The sequence below is a fragment of the Anomaloglossus baeobatrachus genome, chromosome 6 (genome assembly GCF_048569485.1).
Source record: "Anomaloglossus baeobatrachus isolate aAnoBae1 chromosome 6, aAnoBae1.hap1, whole genome shotgun sequence".
In the NCBI taxonomy this organism is placed as follows: Eukaryota; Metazoa; Chordata; class Amphibia; order Anura; family Aromobatidae; genus Anomaloglossus; species Anomaloglossus baeobatrachus.
Genome location: NC_134358.1, coordinates 508,475,077 through 508,501,533, shown reverse-complemented (window position 1 = coordinate 508,501,533; position 26,457 = coordinate 508,475,077). Strand labels below are relative to the sequence as shown.

At 46.2% G+C, this 26,457-nt stretch overlaps 2 long non-coding RNA genes across 2 annotated transcripts in view; one reads left to right on the top strand and one right to left on the bottom strand.

Annotated features, from left to right (window-relative positions):
• Nucleotides 1–12,435, bottom strand: part of LOC142244516 (uncharacterized) — a 16,045-nt gene extending 3,610 nt beyond the window's left edge. The window contains exons 1-3 of the long non-coding RNA XR_012724563.1: nucleotides 12,394–12,435; nucleotides 11,598–11,642; nucleotides 11,412–11,450 (exon numbers count right to left, since the gene is read on the bottom strand). This is a non-coding gene — a long non-coding RNA (uncharacterized LOC142244516). The remainder of the gene's footprint in view (nucleotides 1–11,411; nucleotides 11,451–11,597; nucleotides 11,643–12,393) is intronic.
• On the top strand, nucleotides 3,134–26,457 carry LOC142244515 (uncharacterized). Its single transcript, XR_012724562.1, has 3 exons — nucleotides 3,134–3,214; nucleotides 11,828–12,013; nucleotides 26,002–26,457. It is a non-coding gene; the product is annotated as an uncharacterized LOC142244515 (long non-coding RNA).

The following is a 26,457-nucleotide window of genomic DNA, read 5'->3' as shown; positions in this document are numbered from 1 at the left end:
CCTTTCGGTGACTTATCGCCAGAACCCATGCAAGTGGACCGTCTGACCCAAGCCAAGCAACGCCGTGCAGAACGGCTCGCCCGGGGCCTGTGCTTCTATTGCGGAGACGGTTCACATATGCTCCGTTCTTGCCCGGTGAAACCAGGTAGACCCCAGGTCCAAGGGATGGTGGGAACCGCCACCCTTGCCACCGAAATCCCTTTGGTTCCAGTTAAACAGACTGTCCGGGTGACGACAGAGGGGACCCGGTTTTCAGCTGAGGCCCACATCGATTCCGGGGCAGCAGGCAACTTTATTCACCTGGCCACGGTAGACAAATACCAGGTCCCTGTCACCTCGCTGAGGAAGCCTCTCTGGTTCGCTTCAGTGGATGGCAAACCGCTCTACGAACCTGTCCGGTTTACTACCGAGCCCGTGAGCCTCCAGGTTGGCACTTCGCATACGGAGACCATCGCCTTCTATGTGATCCCGAGGATGGCTCCTGAGCTCCTGTTGGGCCTGCCCTGGCTGAAACTCCATGACCCTGTTATTAGTTGGCGCTCTGGCGCGATTACCCGCTGGAGTCCCTTGTGTCATGACCACTGCCTACAGCCTGTTCCTCGGTCCCTGTCACCTGAACCCTTGGAACCACCGACCCCTGAAGAAGAGATGACGCTATCCAGTGTCGTTCCATCGTCCCCAGTCTCTGAGACCTTGATTCCACCATCTTCTGGAGATGAGACTTTGACTCCACCGGCTGCCCAGGATGAGACATTGTCTGATACCCGGTCAGAGACGCCCGATCCGGTCGTCCAAGATTCCAGTCCTGCTTCTGACTGTCCTTCCCTTTCCGTTGCCTACCTTGCCGCTGACATGGGTTCCCCGATACGGGACATAGTGGCCATGAAAACGGTCCGGGGTAAGGAGTCCTTCCTGGTCGATTGGGTGGATTGCGGTCCTGAGGCCCGGTCCTGGTTGTCCCGGAAGTACGTTGCTGCCTCTCTTCGGTGCGCCTTCATGTCGCGGCCGAGGAGAGGGGGGGCTTCAAGGGGGGGGGTACTGTCACACTCCCCGTGTCCCAGCACCACTCCTTACCCACTGATCCAGTCCACGTGTCCACCGGTCATGGCTGCCGCTCCCGCTCCCCAGACTCCTGTTCCTGGTCTCAGGAGTCTGATTCTGACTAATGTTCTGTATAGGACCGGGCCGCGCCCACTCACCTGGTCTTATAGCCCCAGCACTGCTGCAACAGGAAATGACCTGAGGCTGTGCTGAGTATATAAGACTGGCCTCTCCATGTGGGCAGCGCCTGATCATCGCTTGTGTTTCTATGCCTTGTCTTGTGAGCTAAGTGCTCAGGTCTTTGTTCCTGTTTCCAATTACTGCCTTAAAGTACGCAGTGACCTTAGTGACCTGCTCCTGTCTTTGCTTCCTGATACCTGCACCCGTTCCTGCCACATTAGTGCTCCAGCTACTGTGTACCCTGCCCTCCAGGTGGGGTGCTCGGTCCAGTGGATCCACCTCCTGGGCCTACCAGTCCTCCCCGGCCCTCACAATAGGGGACAAGGATGGAGAATATATGGGCCCAGGATAGGAGACATGGGGGCGTAGGAAGGGGAAATACGGGCCCAAAATGGGGGACATAAGGACTCGGGATGGTGGACATACAGGCCCAGGATGGAGGACATAGGGGACTAGAAAGGGGGAAATAAGAGTCTAGGATGGGAAACATAAGGGCTCAGGAGATGAGGGACATAGGGGTCCATGATGGAAAACATAGGGGACCAGGAAAGGAAACATAAGGGCCCAGGGTGAGGGACATATGAGACCACGGTAGAGAACATAGGGGTCCAGGAAGGGGGACATACAGGCCCAGAATAAGTGACATACAGGGCCAGGATTGGGGACATAACAGACCAAAATGGAGGATATAAGGGACAAGGACGTGGGCGATAAGGGAACAGAATGGAGGACATAAGGTACCACGAGGGGGGACATGGGGGTTTTGGATGGGGGGATATACAAACCCAGAATGGGGGACATATGGGCCCAGGATAGAGGACATAATGTCCCATGATGAGGAACACCATAGTCCAGGATGGGGGACATGTGGGACTAGGATGGAGTACATAGGGGGCCAATATAGAGGACATAGGGGCTCAGGAAGGGGGAAATAAGGGCTGTGGATGGGGAACATAAGTGCCCAAAATGAGGGACATAAGGTACCAGGATGGAGGATATAGGAAATCAGGAAGGGGGACATAAGGGACTAGGATGGGGGTCATAAGGGCCCAGGATGAAGCAGATAGGGGTCAGGATGGAGGACATATGTGCCCAGGATGGGGATTTAGAGGACTAGAATGAAGGACATAATAGACCAGGAAAGGGACATAATGGCATAGGATGGAAAATATAAAGATCCTGGATGAGAGACATTTGGGCCCAGGATGGGGAACATAATGGAGGACTGAGGACATGGGAGCCTGGAATAGGGGGATATACAAGCCCAAGATGAGGGACATAAGGGTCCAGGATTGCGGACATATAGGCCCAGGATGGGGGACATAGTGGCCCAGGATGGGGGATACAAGGGTCCAGGATGGGGGATACAAGGGTCCAGGATGGGGGACATATAGGCCCAGGATGGGGGACATATAGGCCCAGGATGGGGGACATATAGGCCCAGGATGGGGGACATAGTGGCCCAGGATGGGGGATACAAGGGTCCAGGATAGGTCACATGTGGGACTAGGATGTAGAACATCGGGGACCAGGAAGGGGAACATAAGGAGCCAGTATGGACAACATGGAAACTGAGAAGAGCGACATAACGGTCCAGAAGGAGGGACATACAGGCCCAGGATGGGGGACATCCAGTGGCGGAGCCCGTGAGCTGGAGGCAGGAGGAGGGGCCCGCAGCTGACAGCCCAGGCTCCTTCCCTTTCACCCCCCGCTCACCGGGCCCCAGGGGGCGGGGCCGCCATCAGGGCAATGAGGGGGCCCGAGTCGCTCATAGAGAGCTGCCCTCTCTCCTACTCTGCACTGATGTATGTGATCGGTGCAGGACAGGAAATGTACTATGGAGGCTGCGGTGAAGGACCTGTCACCTCACTGATCATGTGCCTGATCACATGACCAGGGAACATCTAGGTCCTGCTGTTCAGCTGCAGCAGCCTCCGTGCAAGTCCCCGGGGTTTCTCTCCTGCTCTTCACTGATCAGAAACTGCAAGATGAGGTAATGTATAGTGTGTAACTGCGCATGTAGCCTGTGCGTCTGGTGCCTCTGTCTGTCTCTTTCCCTGTCTCTCTCTTTCCCTGTCTCTCTCTCTCTCTCATTCCCTATCTGTCTGTCTCTCTCTCTCTCATTCCCTATCTGTCTGTCTCTCTCTCTCATTCCCTATCTGTCTGTCTCTGTCTCTCTCATTCCCTATCTGTCTCTCTCTCATTCCCTATCTATCTCTCTCATTCCCTGTCTCTCTCATTCCCTGTCTCTCTCATTCCCTGTCTGTCTGTCTCTGTCTCTCTCTCTCATTCCCTGTCTGTCTCTCTCTTTCCCTGTCTCTCATTCCCTGTCTCTCTCATTCCCTGTCTCTCTCTCATTCCCTGTCTCTCTCTCATTCCCTGACTGTCTCTGTCTCTCTTTCCCTGTCTCTCTCTATCTCATTCCCTATCTGTCTGTCTCTCTCTCTCATTCCCTGTCTGTCTCTGTCTCTTTCTCTCTCTCATTCCCTATCTGTCTGTCTCTCTCTCATTCCCTGTCTGTCTCTCTCTCATTCCCTATCTGTCTGTCTCTGTCTGTCTCTCTCTCTCATTCCCTATCTGTCTGTCTCTCTCTCTCATTCCCTATCTGTCTCTCATTCCCTGTCTCTCTCTCATTCCCTGTCTGTCTCTGTCTCTCATTCCCTGTCTCTCTTTATCTCATTCCCTATCTGTCTGTCTCTCTCTCATTCCCTGTCTGTCTCTCATTCCCTATCTGTCTGTCTGTCTCTGTCTCTCTCTCTCATTCCCTATCTGTCTGTCTCTCTCTCATTCCCTATCTGTCTCTCATTCCCTATCTGTCTGTCTCTCTCTCATTCCCTGTCTGTCTCTCAGTCCCTGTCTCTCTCTCATTCCCTGTCTCTCTCTCTCTCTCATTCCCTATCTGTCTGTCTCTGTCTCTCTCTCTCATTCCCTATCTGTCTCTCATTCCCTATCTGTCTGTCTCTCTCTCATTCCCTATCTGTCTCTCTCTCATTCCCTATCTGTCTCTCTCTCTCATTCCCTGTCTCTCTCTCTCATTCCCTATCTGTCTCTCTCTCATTCCCTATCTGTCTGTCTCTGTCTGTCTCTCTCTCATTCCCTATCTGTTTGTCGCTGTCTCTCATTCCCTATCTGTCTGTCTCTCTCTCTCTCATTCCCTATCTGTCTGTCTCTCTCTCATTCCCTATCTGTCTCTCTCTCATTCCCTGTCTGTCTCTCTCTCATTCCCTATCTGTCTGTTTCTGTCTCTCTCTCTCTCTCATTCCCTATCTGTCTGTCTCTGTCTTTCTCTCTCTCATTCCCTGTCTGTCTCTCTCATTCCCTGTCTCTCTCTCTCATTCCCTATCTGTCTCTCTCTCATTCCCTATCTGTCTGTCTCTCTCTCTCATTCCCTGTCTGTCTGTCTCTCTCTCTCATTCCCTGTTTGTCGCTGTCTCTCATTCCCTATCTGTCTGTCTCTCTCTCATTCCCTGTCTGTCTCTCTCTCATTCCCTGTCTGTCTCTCTCTCTCATTCAATATCTGTCTGTCTCTCACTCTCATTCCCTGTCTGTCTGTCTCTCTCTCTCTCATTCCCTATTTGTCTGTCTCTCTCTCTCATTCCCTATCTGTGTCTCCCTCTCTCTCATTCCCTATCTGTCTGTCTCTGTCTCTCTCTCTCTCATTCCCTATCTGTCTCTCATTCCCTATCTGTCTGTCTCTCTCTCATTCCCTGTCTGTCTCTCATTCCCTGTCTCTCTCTCATTCCCTGTCTGTCTCTCATTCCCTGTCTCTCTCTCATTCCCTGTCTCTCTCTCATTCCCTGTCTGTCTCTCATTCCCTGTCTGTCTCTGTCTCTCATTCCCTGTCTGTCTGTCTCTGTCTGTCTCTCATTCCCTATCTGTCTGTCGCTGTCTCTCATTCCCTATCTGTCTGACTCTCTCTCTCATTCCCTATCTGTCTGTCGCTCTCATTCCCTGTCTGTCTCTGTCTCTCATTCCCGGTCTCTCTCTCTCTCTCATTCCCTATCTGTCTCTCTCTCTCTCATTCCCTGTCTCTCTCTCATTCCCTATCTGTCTGTCTCTCTCTCTCATTCCCTGTCTCTCTCTCTCATTCCCTATCTGTCTGTCTCTCTCTCATTCCCCATCTGTCTGTCTCTCTCATTCCCTATCTGTCTGTCTCTGTCTCTCTCTCTCATTCCCTGTCTGTCTCTGTCTCTCTCTCTCTTATTCCCTATCTGTCTCTCTCTCATTCCCTGTCTCTCTCTCTCATTCCCTGTCTCTCTCTCTCTCTCTCATTCCCTATCTGTCTGTCTATGTCTCTCTCTCTCTCATTCCCTATCTGTTTGTCGCTGTCTCTCATTCCCTATCTGTCTGTCTCTCTCTCTCATTCCCTATCTGTTTGTCTCTGTCTCTCATTCCCTATCTGTCTGTCTCTCTCTCTCATTCCCTATCTGTCTGTCGCTCTCTCTCTCTCTTTCTCTGTCTGTCTCTCATTCCCTGTCTGTCTCTCTCTCTCATTCCCCATCTGTCTGTCTCCCTCTCTCTCATTCCCTATCTGTCTGTCTCTGTCTCTCATTCCCTATCTGTTTGTCGCTGTCTCTCATTCCCTCTCTGTCTGTCTCTCTCTCTCATTCCCTGTCTCTCTCTCTCATTCCCTATCTGTCTCTCTCTCTCATTCCCTGTCTCTCTCTCATTTCCTATCTGTCTGTCTCTCTCTCATTCCCTATCTGTCTGTCTCTCTCTCATTCCCTATCTGTCTGTCTCTCTCTCTCTCATTCCCTATCTGTCTGTCTCTCTCTCTCATTCCCCATCTGTCTGTCTCTCTCTCTCATTCCCCATCTGTCTGTCTCCCTCTCTCTCATTCCCTATCTGTCTGTCTCTGTCTCTCTCTCATTCCCTATCTGTCTCTCATTCCCTATCTGTCTGTCTCTCTCTCATTCCCTGTCTGTCTCTCATTCCCTGTCTCTCTCTCATTCCCTGTCTGTCTGTCTGTCTCTCTCTCATTCCCTATCTGTCTGTCGCTGTCTCTCATTCCCTATCTGTCTGTCTCTCTCTCTCATTCCCTGTCTCTCTCTCTCATTCCCTATCTGTCTGTCGCTCTCATTCCCTATCTGTCTGTCTCTGTCTCATTCCCTGTCTCTCTCTCATTCCCTATCTGTCTCTCTCTCTCATTCCCTGTCTCTCTCTCTCATTCCCTATCTGTCTGTCTCTCTCTCTCATTCCCTGTCTCTCTCTCTCATTCCCTGTCTGTCCCTCTCTCATTCCCCATCTGTCTCTCTCTCTCTCTCTCTCTCATTCCCTATCTGTCTGTCTCTGTCCCTCTCTCTCATTCCCTATCTGTCTCTCTCTCTCATTCCCTGTCTCTCTCATTCCCTATCAGTCTGTCTCTCTCTCATTCCCTATCAGTCTGTCTCTCTCTCTCATTCCCTGTCTGTCTCTCTCATTCCCTGTCTCTCTCTCTCATTCCCTGTCTCTCTCTCTCATTCCCTGTCTCTCTCTCTCATTTCCTATCTGTCTCTCTCTCATTCCCTGTCTGTCTCTCTCTCATTCCCTGTCTCTCTCTCTCATTCCCTGTCTCTCTCTCTCTCATTCCCTGTCTCTCTCTCTCTCATTCCCTGTCTCTCTCTCTCTCATTCCCTGTCTCTCTCTCTCATTTTCTATCTGTCTCTCTCTCATTCCCTGTCTGTCCCTCTCTCATTCCCTATCTGTCTGTCTCTCTCTCTCATTCCCTATCAGTCTGTCTCTCTCTCTCATTCCCTGTCTGTCTCTCTCTCATTCCCTGTCTGTCTCTCTCTCTCATTCCCTATCTGTCTGTCTCTGTCTCTCATTCCCTATCTGTCTGTCTCTCTCTCTCTCATTCTCTATCTGTCTGTCTCTCTCATTCCCTGTCTGTCTCTCTCTCATTCCCTATCTGTCTGTCTCTCTCTCTCTCATTCCCTATCTATCTGTCTCCCTCTCTCTCATTCCCTATCTGTTTGTCGCTGTCTCTCATTCCCTATCTGTCTGTCTCTCTCTCATTCCCTGTCTGTCTCTCTCATTCTCTGTCTGTCTCTCTCTCTCATTCCCTATCTGTCTCTCTCTCTCTCATTCCCTGTCTCTCTATCTCATTCCCTATCTGTCTGTCTCTCTCTCATTCCCTGTCTGTCTCTCTCTCATTCCCTATCTGTCTGTCTCTCTCTCTCGCTCTCTCATTCCCTGTCTGTCTCTATCCATCTCTCCACCGGTATCATATTACCTCACACAGAAGCTTCTTACACTAGCAATGTCCTTTGTTGCCTATAATAACCAATCACAGCTCCTATTAATGACCTCACCTACTAACGTCATTGACTTTAATGTAAGGAATTTTTTTGGAGAGTAACTGTAAGGCTTAAGACACACAGCATGAAATTCAAAGCGAGTGGGATGCGATAAAACATCGTATTCCACTTGGACAAATATTAGCCTATGTGCCAGCGCATATGAGCAATTATTTTCTCTGCCCCAATCGGACCGAGAAAACAATTGCAGCATGCTGCGATTGTTATGCGAGACTCTTTCTCTCGCACCCATTCAAGTGTATGGGGCGAGAGAAGAATCGCACTGCACTCACGTTACACCGGTGTACCACGAGGGCAGTGCGAGAATGGCAATAGCTGGCTACGGAGGAGAGAGGGAGATAAATCCCTCCCTCCCCTCTGCAGCACTGGCTTGCCCCTCCTGAGTGCCGGCCCGTCCCCTGCAGCTGAGGTCCGATCGCATGATCGGAGCTCAGTCGCAGTGACACTCGCATGACAGTCGGCTCCTGCTGTACTGCCAGCGTGAGGCGAGTGTCATGCGAGGATCACAGTAGTGCCCTTTGTGGCCCCAGCCTAAAGCGCGGGGTTACATTTTCCCCTCAAAAAATAGTCTATGACGTTCCCTGAGTCACATGAGGTGTCTGTGCAAAATATCGTGATTGTAAATGAGACGGTGCGGGTTCCTATAGCTGACACACATACAGTGTGTGTGTGTATATATATATATATATATTATATTATAATATAATCTATCCACACACACATACACAGGTTTATATATTAGATATACACATATGGCTGACGATTCTGTCTGGGGTTCGTCATTTTAATGACCCAAAAAATGGTGCATGCAGCTTTTTTTGTGCAGTCAAAATGACAGCATCACGTCCAAGAAAAAAGGTTAAAAACCAATTTTATTCCATAACTTGTGCAAATACAACAGGATATGTCTAACACTAAGAACCTCTGTTAGGTGTGAAACGCGTCAAACATTGTTTTATACTTCGTGGAAGTCCATCCAACCTAGTGTTGGTTTTAACCTTATGGAATAAAATTGGTTTTTAACCTTTTCTTGGACGTGATGCTGGAAACAACGTTTTTCTATTGCCGAAGGTTCGAGGGGTAGAGGCGGAGCTGTGGTGGAGTCTGAAGGGGTCCGAAAATTTTGTCAGTATCGGGCACGGAATTTCCTGGTGGCAACCCCGGCTGGAGGGGCCCGGGGCGGGTGCCCGCAGTGTGTGCGTTTTCACTTTCATGCATCATGCCCCCGGGGCCGTCACCAAGCAGCTGATTACCGCTGCCGGTAGCCAGCACTGTTTGTATAGCTGCAGACTGGCCAACGCAGAGATTCAAACTCGCCCACACTGCACACTGTGCGCGGCCTGTGCTGAAGAGGAGGGAGTGGCCAGGCAGCAGCTTCTTCTAGTGAGAGATGCCAGGAGGAGAACAGCCAATCAGGAGAGGGGGAAGAAGCAGGAAAATGAAATGATGAAAATGGAAAGAGTGCAGCAGTGAAGGAGTAGAGACCACAAAAAAAGAGAGAAAAGGAAACAGAGAGCAGAAAAACAGTGAGAAGCGGAGAACAGAAGGAATAGAAAGAAAAAGCAGAGAACAGGAGGAACAGCCAGAAAGACTCACAGGAAGTGCAGCAGGGAGGCCTGAGCCACTATCATCATCTCTCACAGCACAGGAGCAGGTGAGTATTATAATGTACAAACGTCTGCCTGTAATACTACAGAAAAACTGCCCTGTGCTGTGCCATCACTCTCTGTGTGTGTGTTGCCCCTGTGCCAATACTGTGTGTGTGTTGCCCCTGTGCTGTGCCATCACTGTGTGTGTGTGTGTGTGTGTATTATCCCTGTACTTTGCAGAGTTTTAATATAGATCCTAAGGCTATAAAGAGTCATAATCCTTACCATTAAATGGGGGAGACAGATGTGAAATTTATATTGTGTGTAGTGAGGGGCACGAAGAAGGACATCCCAACTTTAGGCCAAGTTCACATATTGCAGATTTTTTAGGGATTTGTGGTGTGATCCCACTGGTCTTTGTGCTGTGGCCTTTGCTCAGTAACAGGATGGTGGTTATATTCAGACTCTATGTGGTGATATTTGGTCATGGTGTGGCGGCATTATTTTGCAATGTAATAATACATTGCAAACCTTTATATGGTGGGTGTTGTTCAGTAACACTATGTAGTAGTATGTGTTATTTCTGACTATAAGCCGCCCCCAATAATGCATGCCGGCCCCCAATAACATGTATCATGATTATTATGATAATGTTTTTTTGTTTGTTTGTTTTTTATCGGTGGGGGGGCCCCATTCAGACTTTTGCTATGGGGCCCCATGATTTCTATGTACGCCCCTGGGGACATCTATTAGATACGCCAATTCTGCTGCTTTGCCCAGCTCTCCAGATTGCACTGGTGGAGTGGCAATACGGGCTAGCGTATGACCGCACGCTGCGCTTTTGTCGTAACCATAAAAATGCACCTTGCGGAAAAAAACCCGCATCTTGTGGCAAAAAAATGCATGCGGTTTTGGTACGTTTTTGATGCATTTTTTGACCATGCATTTTTTATGTATTTTTTGTCACCAATGGGTGAAAAACGCAGGGAAAAACACAAAAAGAATTGACATGCTGCATTTTTCTGGTCACCACAAAAATGCAATTAAGAAATAATGTCTGGAACACCATTCTAAGTCTGAACTGGGTGCAAAAACCCTAAAAAAACCTTCACTATATAGAGAGAAGGGCTGCACACCAGTGACAGTGCAAGGGGAATAAATGTAAAGCAGAAACTGCTGTGTGAATACTGGCATGAAAAATACAATAGCTTTATGTGAGAATGTAAGAGAATACCGTGACGAGGTGTTGGGGCTCTAATGTATTGATCATTTCAATAGCTAAATTTCTCTTTATTCTTAAGTTCATGGCAGTTATGCAGATTCCATTGTCATATTTTCATTTTCACATATAGCTATTTTATTTTTCATGCCAGTATTCATACAGCAGTTTCTGCTTTACATTTATTCCCCTTGCACTGTCGCTGGTGTGCAGCCCTTCTCTCTATACCACAAAAATGCAGGCAAAAAAAAGCAACGTGCGCACAGCAAATCTGGAATCTCATAGACTTTGCTGGGGAAGGAAAAGCATGAAGTTTGTGGTGACTAAAAGATCACTACAAGCTGCACCAAAAACGCATCAAAAACTGCAGAGTGCGCATGGGGCTTGATACCTTTGGGGTGTGAATTGTGAGCTGTCATCAAGTTCTAGTGTTAGTAGTGGAGAGGCGTCTATCAGACACCCCCATTACCAACCCGGCAAGAGTAGAGTTAAAAATAAACACAGAATAGACACAGGGAAAAAAAGATTATTTTAATAAACACTCCCCCACACTCTCTTTTTCACCAATTTATTAATAAAATAAATCCTGGAAGTTCCGACGTAATCCAAAGAGTAATGTCCCACAACGCCCATCGATTGCTATGGAGCGTCGTTCTGAGAACTTTCTCAGAGGCCCTATAGATTACTGATGGTCAGAGGCAGCCCAGAATTTCTTTAGTACTAATTTTGAAAATGTATAGAAAAACTTCTTTAATACCATTCACCATACTAAGTAGTGACTGACAGTTTGATGGGAACATCGTGCACTTGGCAGGAGGCAATGAGACTATACATGAGGATATCAGTGGGGTAAGAAGGGGAAAGCGCTGATACTTTTAGCTGCTATTGCTTGAATTTTGTTGGTTGAGGAAAGTGTGTGAAAATGGGTGTGGCTAACAAGAGGAGTGTGGCATCCAAATGGGCGTGTTTCTCATATGGGTGTGGCTTCATAACAAAAACAGGGAACCTGTTGTTAATTATATTAATCGTCCCCCGGGTGCACATACTATTCAATATCAATGAGGTAAGAACAAGAAAGATCAATACCGGTATTTTGGCTTCCTCTTTCTCACTCTCTCTATCCAGCTATTAAAGAAAAGGCAAAGAAAAAAACAATTAATAATATTACACATAATAATGGAAGATAAATTCTACTATTGAGCCTTAATGTAACCCATGCAGACATCTCCTGGGAGAATATAGGAGAAGCAGTCCCAATTATATGATACATACATGTCATCAGGATAGTCCTCCTCCTCCTCTGATATATTATTCATCCTAATAACAAGTAAAGAAGACAATGAGAACTGATTGTATCTGCTCCATAGCTGATAAGAGAAGATCATCAATGGTGACTGGATGGTTCTATGATCAGTAGGGGGCAGTTATAGAATAGAGACCCCAATTGTAATGTGTATTAGGAGCTTTGTGTTACATAAAACTGCACATCTTTTATTTCCCAGGTTCTGGTGTATTGTAAGATGAAATCTCCCTTATGGCTGAATATTCCAAAATTTAAATGAGGCTCCAGCCACACATCTGCATCTGGGAGAGGAGCATCATCTAAGCGCTGTCTGCACTCATATCCCACAGCATCCATCAACACGGATCCAGGACGTCCTCAGAGGTGGCGGCGATACACGAAACTAGTAAGTAACTGCAGCGCTGCCCCCTCATGACCTCTTGTTCCAGGAGGAGAGCGACTGCAGCCCCAGCCTCCTGTGACGTCACGTTTCAGACTCTTCTTAAACGAAAAGTCACAGGAAGTGCCATAAAAATTAAACATCGTTAGGGATTAGATAGAGAATAGTGTAGAGAATTGTATAATAAAGATAATTACAAAACTGGTTAGGGGGTAAGGATAGATAGTAAGAAAATACATTTGAGATGAAGGACCCCTCCTTCAAATGTTTCTCCTATGGGAAGGAGCATTGCAGGAGATTATGGGTGATATAGAAGGTGACTCTCTGCCAGAAAGTGGCCCCGGTCTATCAGAGAAATCGTACATTTAGGATACACATGCACTTACCTTTTGTCACTAATAACTCTCTCTCTCACTCACAATAAAAACCTAAAATTATCAAAAAAAGAATGAAAGAAGAAATTGAATTTTAAGGTCAGGAAATCAAATTCCTATTTTGATATTTATGAAAAGTTAAAGGGAGAAAGAGTCAGTTACAGAGAAGAAAGGAACAGAACATAAAGGATTTAATAAGAGGCGAATAAAAGGCTCAGTTATACTGAAATTGATGATAAAGATTCATGGCGATTATTTCCATATTCCTAATTATACTTAATTTATATATAACATTGTTCTCATCTATGGATGGATACATTGTAAAAGAGTTGGAAGGATTGAAAGATAGATAGATAGATAATAGATAGATAAGAGATAGATAGATAGATAGATAGATAGATAGATAGTGGGATAAATAGATAGAGGGATAGATAGATAGATAGAGGGATAGGTAGATAGATAGATAGATAGATAGAGGGACAGATAGATAGATGAATAGATAGATAGATACTGTAGATCGTTTCCCTCTAGAGTGAAAATTACATTTGCGGCATTAGCCCAGTAGAGGCTTGTTGGTGCCCCCATAGTACATGTCCCACCAGCCCTGTAACTGCCCTTTAGAATAGATGGATAGAAAGATAATAGATAAAAAATCACAGACACATATAGGGAAATGAGGAGCAACAGACACAAGAGATATAATAGGACATAAATCAGGAGCTAATATAAGCCATACTCGTCTCCACTAACTTCAAACCCTCAAAGGAGTTCCGTGCGGCGGTTGCTGATATAATGTCACCGTGATGTCACAACATTCCGTCACCTCATAACCAGCAGTGGTCGCAGCAACCGACAACCAATCCAGTATACATAACATGGTCTATCAAACCATCATGGACACAATTGGTTTTGACCTTAAATATAGAACATTTTTTTACCTTTTCAGTCATAGTTACATAGAATAAAAAAAGAGATCGCTCCATCAAGATCAACCTTCCTCCACCAGTTATACATTTTCTTTCTCTAGATTACTCACAATGCCTTTTGTTGTAATAAAAGCATCCGGCCCTTTTTGAATACTGATATAATATCTGACATTACTTTGACTTGCGTTTGGGCATTCCATAGTGTGACTGCTCTAACCGTAAAGAACCCTTTCCTATTTAGCTTCTGAAATCACCTTTCCTCCACACATAAGGAATGCAAGGTCCTTGATAAGAATAAGTCATGTGTCAGTCCTATGTATTGACCATACATATAAATCACATCTCCTCTGATACGTCTTTTCTAAGCTAAACAAGCCCATCTTTTCCAATATCTCACCTCATCCCGTGTAATAATCTAGTTGCTGTCTTTGAATGGACCCTAGTTCCACAGGAGCCTTTTTAAAATGTGGCTCCCAAAACTGTGTCCCATATTCTAGATGTGGCCTTACATGGGATTTTTTTAGAGGGGTGATAATGCATTGTGATCTCTCTTTTTATGCACTCTAAAATCTTGTTTGCTTTTGCAGCTGCTGCCTGACATTGAGTGCTGCTGCTCAGCTTACGAATAACCAAAATAACCTAGTTCTTCTCCTGTTCTGTAATCCCTATTATTTTTCCATTTGATGTATATGCAGCAATATAGTGTAGGACGAGTGACAGGTCCATACGTCCAGCTCCACAAGATACCTAGGCGGCATCTAGTGGTGGTTTGTGGCGATTTCAGCCATTATCACCTGACTGTGAATGGTGAGATTAGGGAATCCGGGAAGGACTTGAGGAGTGCAGACATATAGAGAATGCCCTCTGTCACATTATACACTACTCCAGGCCCTGGGCCCTAAAGAGACTTTGCTGTTATCGGACGGACACACGGCAGGTCAGCGCGAGTGTCTTCCCTGGCCAATAGTGTACTGACTCCATTGCTACGAGTCCTCTAGGAGGATGTTTAGCATAGACCTGTGCAAAGAGGTCGGCACAAGAACAGACGGGAGACGAGGTGTACAGTCTGTGCACTCGAATCGTTACTGGACAACTCTCTATGCGTGGGAGAGCCACGAGCCAACAGGGACCAAATGACTCTTACATCCGGGATTGTGATAATAATAATAATAATAATAATAAAGTTTTATTTCTATAGCGCCAACATATTCCGCAGCGCTTTACAATTCAGAGGGGACATGTACAGACAATTTGAGACAATACAAAAAAAAAAAATTAAGATACCAGGAGGAGTGAGGGTCCTGCTCGTAAGCTTACAGTCTATGAGGAAATAGGGGAGACACAAAAGGTGAATGGGGGAGAAAAGTTTGTTATATATGGTCCGGATGTTATATATGATGCCTCGGGATGGTGAGCAAGGACCAGTAACATCAGAGAAACTAATGACTATGGAAGAGGTTAAGGTAGAAGTGTGCCTTAAAGTGAAGTGTACGTAAGAATACGGGCTTAAGTGTTGTGCCCGCCGTATCACTTCTGCTGAAAGAACTTTTCCTAATGTTCAGTTAAAGACCATTGATGAAATGATTTGAGTCTTTGCCTCTATCTCCCCTGCAGACAGGTCCTGGTTTGACAGGCAGCCTAACCAAAGGTATGACTTGCACCTTAAGGCTATGTGCCCACGCTGCGGATTTACCGCGGATTTTGCCGCGGATTTGCCGCAGATTTACCGCGGATTTGCCGAAAATCTGCAGCAGCGGCACTTCCAAGCCATTTCAATGGCATTTCGGAAATGCTGTGCCCATGCTGCGGATTTTTCCGCGGCGGATTTGCCGCGGATTTTGATCCGGAAAAATCTGCAGCATGTCAATTATTGTTGCGGATTTTGTTGCGGATTTTTCCCATGCAAGTCAATGCAAGGTGTAAAATCCGCAAGAAATCCGCAGGTCTGTTCCCACAGGCTCTTTTTCCTGCAGATTTGGTGCGGATTTCGCAAACAAATCCGCAGGAAGTGATGTAGGATAGTTCAGGAAGAGGAAGTTTCACCATTTTGTAGTGTAGAGTAGTGGCAGTGTAGTCGTGTTGTGTCCGGACTCTGGATTGCCAGCTAACAGCAGCTAGTTACAGGCTGCTTGCTTTTAGCTGGCAAAACAGGATCCCAGGTCTTTTTTCACAATTCTTTTTTAAAAAAAAAAAAAAGTGCTCCGCTGTATTTTCACTGTCCAGCCCGATGCAAGCAAGCAACTGAGGGCTGTGCTTCTCAGCGGGATAAGGCTGAAGCATTCTCTGCCCCTCCCGCTGAGAAAAACAGTCCTCAGCTGCCCCTGAAAATGGCGGCTCCGTTGTGAAGCGCCATTCACAGGTGCTGCATTCTATGTCTGAACTGGGTGCAAAAAACCTAAAAAACATCACTATGGGGAGATAAGGTATGCACACCAGTGACTATGGAAGGGGAATACATGGAATAGCAGAAACTGCTGTGTGAATACTGACATGAAAAATTCAATAGCTTTTTGTAAGAATGAAATGTGAAAAATGGAACCTGCATTACTGCCATGAATATATGAATAAAGAGAAATTTAGCTACTGAATTGATCAATGCAGAAGAGCCCCAACACTACGCCAAAGTATTTCTCTACGTTGGGGTCCCTAGCTTGTGTGTGTCCTCTCATGCAGTTAAAAAACTTACCGTGTATGGGACGCTGAGACCCAGGCTATATATGCGTATAATGTGGATTGGCAATAGGTGTGTATGGGGAGGGTTCACAAACGAAAAACTACTAACATTAAGGAATAACGTTTGGAACTCCATTCTATGTCTGAACTGGGTGCAAAAAACCTAAAAAACATCACTATGGGGAGATAAGGTATGCACACCAGTGACTATGGAAGGGGAATACATGGAATAGCAGAAACTGCTGTGTGAATACTGACATGAAAAATTCAATAGCTTTTTGTAAGAATGAAATGTGAAAAATGGAACCTGCATTACTGCCATGAATATATGAATAAAGAGAAATTTAGCTACTGAATTGATCAATGCAGAAGAGCCCCAACACTACGCCAAAGTATTTCTCTACGTTGGGGTCCCTAGCTTGTGTGTGTCCTCTCATGCAGTTAAAAAACTTACCGTGTATGGGACGCTGAGACCCAGGCTATATATGCGTATAATGTGGATTGGCAATAGGTGTGTATGGGGAGGGTTCACAAACGAAAAACTACTAACATTAAGGAATAACGTTTGGAACTCCATTCTATGTCTGAACTGGGTGCAAAAAACCTAAAAAACATCACTATGGGGAGATAAGGTATGCACACCAGTGACTATGGAAGGGGAATACATGGAATAGCAAAAACTGCTGTGTGAATACTGACATGAAAAATTCAATAGCTTTTTGTAAGAATGAAATGTGAAAAATGGAACCTGCATTACTGCCATGAATATATGAATAAAGAGAAATTTAGCTACTGAATTGATCAATGCAGAAGAGCCCCAACACTACGCCAAAGTATTTCTCTACGTTGGGGTCCCCAGGCTATATATGCGTATAATGTGGATTGGCAATAGGTGTGTATGGGGAGGGTTCACAAACGAAAAAACTACTAACATTAAGGAATAACGTTTGGAACTCCATTCTATGTCTGAACTGGGTGCAAAAAACCTAAAAAACATCACTATGGGGAGATAAGGTATGCACACCAGTGACTATGGAAGGGGAATACATGGAATAGCAGAAACTGCTGTGTGAACACTGACATGAAAAATTCAATAGCTATTTGTTAGAATGAAATGTGAAAAATGGAACCTGCATTACTGCCATGAATATATGAATAAAGAGAAATTTAGCTACTGAATTGATCAATGCAGAAGAGCCCCAACACTACGCCAAAGTATTTCTCTACATTGGGGTCCCTAGCTTGTGTGTGTCCTCTCATGCAGTTAAAAAACTTACCGTGTATGGGACGCTGAGACCCAGGCTATATATGCGTATAATGTGGATTGGCAATAGGTGTGTATGGGGAGGGTTCACAAACGAAAAAACTACTAACATTAAGGAATAACGCTTGGAACTCCATTCTATGTCTGAACTGGGTGCAAAAAACCTAAAAAACATCACTATGGGGAGATAAGGTATGCACACCAGTGACTATGGAAGGGGAATACATGGAATAGCAGAAACTGCTGTGTGAATACTGACATGAAAAATTCAATAGCTATTTGTTAGAATGAAATGTGAAAAATGGAACCTGCATTACTGCCATGAATATATGAATAAAGAGAAATTTGTTTTGATGTTTTTTAGGTTTTTTGCACCCAGTTCAGACATAGAATGGAGTTCCAAACGTTATTCCTTAATGTTAGTAGTTTTTCGTTTGTGAACCCTCCCCATACACACCTATTGCCAATCCACATTATACGCATATATAGCCTGGGTCTCAGCGTCCCATACACGGTAAGTTTTTTAACTGCATGAGAGGACACACACAAGCTAGGGACCCCAACGTAGAGAAATACTTTGGCGTAGTGTTGGGGCTCTTCTGCATTGATCAATTCAGTAGCTAAATTTCTCTTTATTCATATATTCATGGCAGTAATGCAGGTTCCATTTTTCACATTTCATTCTTACAAAAAGCTATTGAATTTTTCATGTCAGTATTCACACAGCAGTTTCTGCTATTCCATGTATTCCCCTTCCATAGTCACTGGTGTGCATACCTTATCTCCCCATAGTGATGTTTTTTAGGTTTTTTGCACCCAGTTCAGACATAGAATGGAGTTCCAAACGTTATTCCTTAATGTTAGTAGTTTTTCGTTTGTGAACCCTCCCCATACACACCTATTGCCAATCCACATTATACGCATATATAGCCTGGGTCTCAGCGTCCCATACACGGTAAGTTTTTTAACTGCATGAGAGGACACACACAAGCTAGGGACCCCAACGTAGAGAAATACTTTGGCGTAGTGTTGGGGCTCTTCTGCATTGATCAATTCAGTAGCTAAATTTCTCTTTATTCATATATTCATGGCAGTAATGCAGGTTCCATTTTTCACATTTCATTCTTACAAAAAGCTATTGAATTTTTCATGTCAGTATTCACACAGCAGTTTCTGCTATTCCATGTATTCCCCTTCCATAGTCACTGGTGTGCATACCTTATCTCCCCATAGTGATGTTTTTTAGGTTTTTTGCACCCAGTTCAGACATAGAATGGAGTTCCAAACGTTATTCCTTAATGTTAGTAGTTTTTCGTTTGTGAACCCTCCCCATACACACCTATTGCCAATCCACATTATACGCATATATAGCCTGGGTCTCAGCGTCCCATACACGGTAAGTTTTTTAACTGCATGAGAGGACACACACAAGCTAGGGACCCCAACGTAGAGAAATACTTTGGCGTAGTGTTGGGGCTCTTCTGCATTGATCAATTCAGTAGCTAAATTTCTCTTTATTCATATATTCATGGCAGTAATGCAGGTTCCATTTTTCACATTTCATTCTTACAAAAAGCTATTGAATTTTTCATGTCAGTATTCACACAGCAGTTTCTGCTATTCCATGTATTCCCCTTCCATAGTCACTGGTGTGCATACCTTATCTCCCCATATTCACAGGTGCTGTACCGAGGCTCATCCAGCTGCCCTGATGCATTGGCTGGCTGGGTAATTACAGGGTTAATGCCAGTTTTCTGCAAACTGGCACTAAGCCCGAGGTTCATAATGTCATGCCTGTGTAGACACGGCCATTATGAACCTCCGTTTGGTAATAAAGAAAAGAAAACACTTTATTAAAAATTTTATTTGAAAGAAAAACACACAAACATCCCTGATTGCCATCTTTATTACTCCCTGAATCCCCCGACGATAATCCATGACAACTCCGAGCCGGGCTCCGATGTGCACCTGGCTGACCCGGGCACTGACGTCAGCCGGTGACAGCAGCCGTCAGTGTATTATTAAATGCTGCACAGCTCTTTTCCGGCAGCTGGGAACGTCTGATATCAGAGCCCTGGTCAGCTGACTTAATTCGCGAGCGCAGGCGGGTCAGCTGACTGCACACCGACAGCTGACGATGTGCACTCATGTGACCCGGGCACGGACGTCAGCCGGTCCCAGCAGCCGTCAGTGTTCGAGATGCTGCAAAGCTCTCTTCCGGCTGCTGGTACCGGCTGACGTCCGTGCCCGGGTCACATGAGTGCACATCAGAGCCCGGCACATCAGCTGGTCGGTGTGCAGTCAGCTGACCCGCCCGCGCTCGCGAATTAAGTCAGCTGACCAGGGCTCTGACGTCAGACGTTCCCAGCTGCCGGAAGAGAGCTGTGCAGCATTTAATACACTGACGGCTGCTGTGACCGGCTGACGCTGTGACCCGGGCTCAGCTATGAACTGAGCTGACCCGGCCAGTGAGTTCTGCCGCTCACAGCAGCCGGCAGAGAGCAAACCAGTGATTACAATTGTCCCGGATTAACCTCTGAGGCTTGGGAGTAATAAAGATGGCAATCAGGGATGTGTGTGTGTTTTTCTTTCAAATAAAATTTTTCAAAAAGTGTTTTCTTTTATTTAGTACCAAACGGAGGTTCATAATGGCCGTGTCTACACAGGCATGACATTATGAACTTCGGGCTTAGTGCCAGTTTGCAGAAAACTGGCATTAACCCCGTTATATTACCCAGCCAGCCAATGCATCAGGGCAGCTGGATGAGCCTCGGTACAGCACCTGTGAATGGCGCTTCACAACGGAGCCGCCATTTTCAGGGGCAGCTGAGGACTGTTTTTCTCAGCGGGGGGGGCAGAGAATGCTTCAGCCTTATCCCGCTGAGAAGCACAGCCCTCAGTTGCTTGCTTGCATCGGGCTGGACAGTGAAAATACAGCGGAGCACATTTTATTTTTTTTTAAAAATACCAGTGAAAGGGAACATGGCACCACATTTTTTGGCTGTAAGCTGCGGCCACCACCACTGGGTTATTATATACAGCCTGTTAAAATGCTGTATATAAGAGCACAGTGGTGTTGGCCGCAGCTTTTTACAAAAAAAGTGGCGACAGGTTCCCTTTAAACATTTCTGCCCCTTTATTACAAAATGGATAATGGAGAAGAAAGGAGGGTTGGGACAGGAAATGACATAAAGAGCCTTTTTTTTCCTTCAAAACAGACTAAGCTTTATTCAGAAACACAATAGAGTACAATGGACAAAATCCGCATCAAAATCCGCAACGAAATCCGCGTCAAATCCGCACCTATGCTAAGGTGCGGATTCCGGGGGAAAGCTGCGGATTTTGATGCAGAAAAATCTGCAGGTACTTTCTCCCGTGGGTACATAGCCTAAAGATCTCCAAAAAATGGCAGTGATGCTCGGTATTCATGAAATATTATTATTTCTATATACCAATGTATAATGACATAAGTCCTGCACAACAACAATTTAGAAAAACATTTAGAAAAAATGCGCATGAAGACGAGGGGTGAGTTAAAATTAACTTTATTGAAATATGTTAAAACATGAAAGTGCATTTAAAAATCAGTGGACAGCGGCGATATACAGCAGAGGGACCAATAGATGGCACCTAAGCACAACCAGGCCAACAGGATAATGACCCCAACACACCTCCAGGCTGTGTAAGGGCTGTTTGACTAAGAAGGAGAGTGATGGGGTGCCTCGCCAGATGACCTGGCCTCCACAGTCACCAGACCTGAACCCAATCGAGATGGTTTGGGGTGAGCTGGACCGCAGAGTGAAGGCAAAAGGGCCAACAAGTGCTAAGCATCTCTGGGAACTCCTTCAAGACTTTTGGAAAACTATTTCCGGTGACTACCTCTTGAAGCTCATCAAGAGAATGCCAAGAGTGCAAAGCAGTAATCAAAGCAAAAGGTGGCTACTTTGAAGAACCTAGAATATAAGACATATTTTCACTTGTTTCACACTTTAAGTATTTCATTCCACATGTTTTAATTCATAGTTTTGATGCCTTCAATGTGAATCTACAATTTTCAGAGTCATAAAAATAAAGATAACTCTTTGAATGAGAAGGTGTGCCTTCTGTACTATATATATATATAATTATATATATATATATACTGTGTATATAACCAGGATAGTTCAAAAATTTTACTCACAAAGGGGCAACACGCTTGCTGGTTCCAGCTTGTAATTGCAATCAGACAGATTTGTTAATGACAAGAGAAATCTATATATATAATTGCCTTATTCTGTCTGTCTGTCTGTCTGTCTGTCTGTCTGTCTGTCTGTCTGTCTGTCTATCTGTCTGTCTGTCATGCTCCGAAATTGTGTCCTTACGGTGACACAAAGCTGATTGGCCGCTGGGCTCGCCATGGCCCCGCCCCCCCACACGGATTGGCCTCTCGCCCCGGCTCTCTGCAGGCCCCGCCCCCCTCACGCAATCCACGCTCGCTCTTGCCCAACTGACACGGAGCCCCGATTCCCAGGTGAGTACACACACACACATCAGATCACACTCACTCTCACACTCACTCTCACACTCACTCTCACACTCACTCTCACACACACCTCACACATCACAACATGCTGGGATATCGCTTGCTTCTACACCGGCTCCGTCAGGATCCCAGCAGCGCCACACATAACCTTGCGATGCTGGGATCTTCACGGAGGCCGTGAAAGCTGGTAACCATTATACACATCGGGTAACTAAGGTCCCTTAGTTACCCGATGTGTATCATAGTTAACAGTGTACACCGGCTCACACTCACTCTCACACACACCTCACACACACATCACATCGCATCCACACATCAAGGTCCTGCAGCGCCGGAAAATACAGACACATAACAGCACACACACATAACAGCACACACATACACACACACAAATCAGATCACACTCACTCACACACACACATCACATCGCATCCACATACTCACAACATCCTGGGATATCGCTTGCTTCTCGGCCTCGATACTGTGCTGTTGTGATCTTCCAGGACCTGCCGGAGGATCACATGGCCAGAAGCATGTGATATCCCCGGATGTTGTGAGTATAAGCGCGTATGTGCGATATCGTCAGTGTCTGTGTGTGTGAGTGTATGCGATCGGGTGTGTGTGAGTGGATGCGATCGGGTGTGTGTGAGTGGATGCGATCGGGTGTGTGTGAGTGGATGCGATCGGGTGTGTGTGAGTGGATGCGATCGGGTGTGTGTGAGTGGATGCGATCGGGTGTGTGTGAGTGGATGCGATCGGGTGTGTGTGAGTGGATGCGATCGGGTGTGTGAGTGTCGGCAGAGGAGCACGGCGTGCTGGAGGAGGCTGGGAGCAGAGAGGCTGATCATGGGGAAGGCTGGGAGGAGAGAGGCTGATGGTGGGGGAGGCTGGGAGGGGGAGGCTGGGACGAGGGAGGCTGATGCTGGTGGAGGCTGATGCTTGGGGAGGCTGGGAGCGGAAGGCTGATGCTGAGGGAGGCTGGGAGAAGGAGGCTGGGAGGAAGGAGGCTGGGAGGAGAGAGGCTGATCCTGGGGAAGGCTGGGAAGGGGAGGCTGATGCTGGGGGAGGCTGGAAGGAGAGAGGCTGGAAGGAGAGAGGCTGATGCATGGGGAGGCTGATGCTGGGGGAGGCTGGAAGGAGAGAGGCTAATGCTGGTGGAGGCTGATGCTTGGGGAGGCTGATGCTGGGGGAGACTGGGAGGGGAAGGCTGATGCTGAGGGAGGCTGGGAGGAAGGAGGCTGGGAGGAGAGAGGCTGATCCTGGGGAAGACTGGGAACGGGAGGCTGATGCTGAGGGAGGCTGGAAGGAGAGAGGCTGATGCTGGGGGAGGCTGGAAGGAGAGAGGCTGATGCTGGTGGAGGCTGATGCTTGGGGAGGCTGATGCTGGGGGAGACTGGGAGCGGAAGGCTGATGCTGAGGGAGGCTGGGAGAGGGAGGCTGGGAGGAAGGAGGCTGGGAGGAGAGAGGCTGATCCTGGGGAAGGCTGGGAAGGGGAGGCTGATGCTGGGGGAGGCTGGAAGGAGAGAGGCTGATGCTGGTGGAGGCTGATGCATGGGGAGGCTGATGCTGGGGGAGACTGGGAGCAGAAGGCTGATGCTGAGGGAGGCTGGGAGGAAGGAGGCTGGGAGGAGAGAGGCTGATCCTGGGGAAGGCTGGGAAGGGGAGGCTGATGCTGAGGGAAGCTGGAAGGAGAGAGGCTGATGCTGGGGGAGGCTGGAAGGAGAGAGGCTGAGGCTGGGAGGAGAGAGGCTGATGCTGGGGAAGGCTGATGCTGAGGGAGGCTGGGAGGGGAAAGCTGATGCTGGGGAAGGCTGGGAGGACGGAGGCTGGGAGGAGAGAGGCTGATCCTGGGGAAGGCTGGGAGAGGGAGGCTGATGCTGGAGGAGGCTGGAAGGAGAGAGGCTGATGCTGGCGGAGGCTGATGCTGGGGAGGCTGGGAGAGGGAGGCTGATGCTGAGGGAGGCTGGGAGGAGGGAGGCTGGGAGAGGTAGGCTGAGAGAAGAGAGGCTGATGCACACACACACACACACACACACACGCGCGCGCACTGCACAACACACCACACACACACACACACACTGGGAACCACAAACAACTGCCCTACACAGACACCCACACACACAGACAACGCTGCACACACACAACACCCAACACACAAACACCGCGGCACACACAAATATACGCACATACCGCACAACACACACATTGCTCAAAACATACCTCCCCCCAAAACACACCACACACACACAAACCGCGCAACACACACACAACGCTACAGACACACAGCGCTCCACAAACAACGCAACACACGCAACACACATACAACACCGCTCTCACCCCCCGTCACACCCAGACAACACCCAGAACATGTACAGCGCCTACACAAACACTTGGTAACTACAGACAACAACATCTATATATATATATATATATATATATATATAACAAAAATCATACATGAACTACACAATACGTAAATTCTAGAATACCCGATGCGTAGAATCGGGCCACCTTCTAGTATATTATATTACTGCTTGAGACGGTTTTTGTCTAAGTTTCGATACTGTGATTACTCTGTGCACATTCAGCTTTCCTGCATCACTTTCCTTGCAAATTAACAGAACCATGCACAATATTGGTAATGGAAACCATCTGGGTTAGTGACTCCCTGTGCACATGGTCTGGTATCGGCTCGGTTACTCCATCTTCCCTCTGTATTGGGTGTAGGATAGTAGTATGTAGAGCTGTTCTTCTCTCTTCCAATAATGGCACATTACTCTCTGATTTGTGTCTGATGGTAAAAAAAGGGAGAAAAATGAGCATTGTCAGGTGTACACTGGCCTCAGTAACAATACATACATCAGGCAGAGGGAATTGTCTTATCATTCGTCATCTCATACTTTGTGAGCACAGAATGACACAGCAGTGTATATGAGCGGCGGTCAGCTGTGCCTACAGATAATGCTGGGAATAACTCACATTCATAGGGTCCTAAAGCAAAGTGAGGAATGAGCCCCACGTCCCATCGTGATAGTAAACTGGACGAAAACAGAAGTACTCTAATCACTGAGAGTCACCTCACATGAGCGTATCATGGCCGCATGCAGGAGACATAAATATAAAGTAAATGACAGGAGCACGTCCTGTCCTCTAAAATTGGGAACTTCATTCCATGGAAAGTCTTAGGCTATGTGCGCACTTTCCGTTTTCACCTGCGTTTCAGGTGCGTTTAGGATCAGTTTTGAACTGCAGCGTTTTTGTGCCCAAATGCATGCGTTTTGGTTTATCCATTAAAGACAATGAGAATTCATGATTTCTTGTCCGCACTTTGCGTTTCTAAACGCATCTCAAAATTTGCATAAGTTTGGTCAAAAACCATGCGTTCAGAAAAGGACCCTGTCAATTGTTTTTGCCATTTGGGCTGCGTTTTGTTAACATTGAAGTCAATGAGAAGTAGCAAAAAGCAAGAAATATCAAAATTCCTGCGTTTTACCTGCTTTTTCATTGCAGAAAACATGCGTTTTGGACTACCAAAACGCATGCTTTTTGAACATCAAAATAATGATTTGATATGTCCCTTTACACACACACATAATCCGACAATTAAATTTAAGAATATCATGCATTTATTGCTATTTTACCGATAAAATGTATATTAACGCTATAATTTTATTAAATATATCTTTTTCAATTATTTCTCCCATTAATATAGATTTGTCCCTTTTTTTTTCTCTTTTTTCATTCTGTTTGACTATTTAATCTTTATTTAGCAGTGTCTTGATGTTCAAATAGCATCTGTGAAAACGCATGTGGAAACGCATGGAAAAAGCGCCAAAAAAGCATCTAAAACACGGTAAATACGCATGCGTTTTTTGCGCTAAATTTCTGAAAAAGGCAACTTTGGCTAAATCAATTAAGGCTAAAACGTGCGTTTACAACTGCATGTAGGACGACGGAAAGTGCGCACACAGCCTTAATCTTACAGATCGGGATCTGATCTTGTGAAATTACGGAATGATATAATTGACATTTCCACTTCTGTGGCTTTACTTATGTTCATGTGATTATATTACCTTTACAATAAAGGGCTATGTAAATTGATTTTGAGTTTACATATAATCTGTCCCTTCAGATAACGACTTTAATTGGAAGGTGGAATTGGTCTATAATGAATGTAAATCTGGGAATGTATAAATGCTCATATTATGTAAAGATCAGATACTTTTTCTCTATAGATCCTCCCACGGGCACCGTGTCCTGTCATGGCTGAACTTGTGGACATAAAATCTGAGATGAAACAGCTTTGGGCACAAAGTGGAGAATCTTGAGCGTCACACATGGACACGAAGAACCAGGCTGAGATCATAGACACGAAATAGAATAAGAAGAAGAGCAGCTGAACAAGGCTCTGACTTTAACCTCTTCCCAACCCTTGATGTTCCCTGTTCATCATGGAAGTCGATGCCTTCCTAACCTATGATGTACCTGTGACTCTAAACTCCTCCAAGTAAAAGTTATAGATATGGTAACAATGGGGGAGAAGGGAGGAATCTACATAGAAAATTGGTACAGGTAGAGCGTAAATGTATTTATCGGCTGAACGCTGTCACACTGGTACGTCTCGACGAAAATGTTTGTTTTACTGCATTTTTGTGATCTTATAGTTTTTTAAAAGTATTAATTCATTTAAG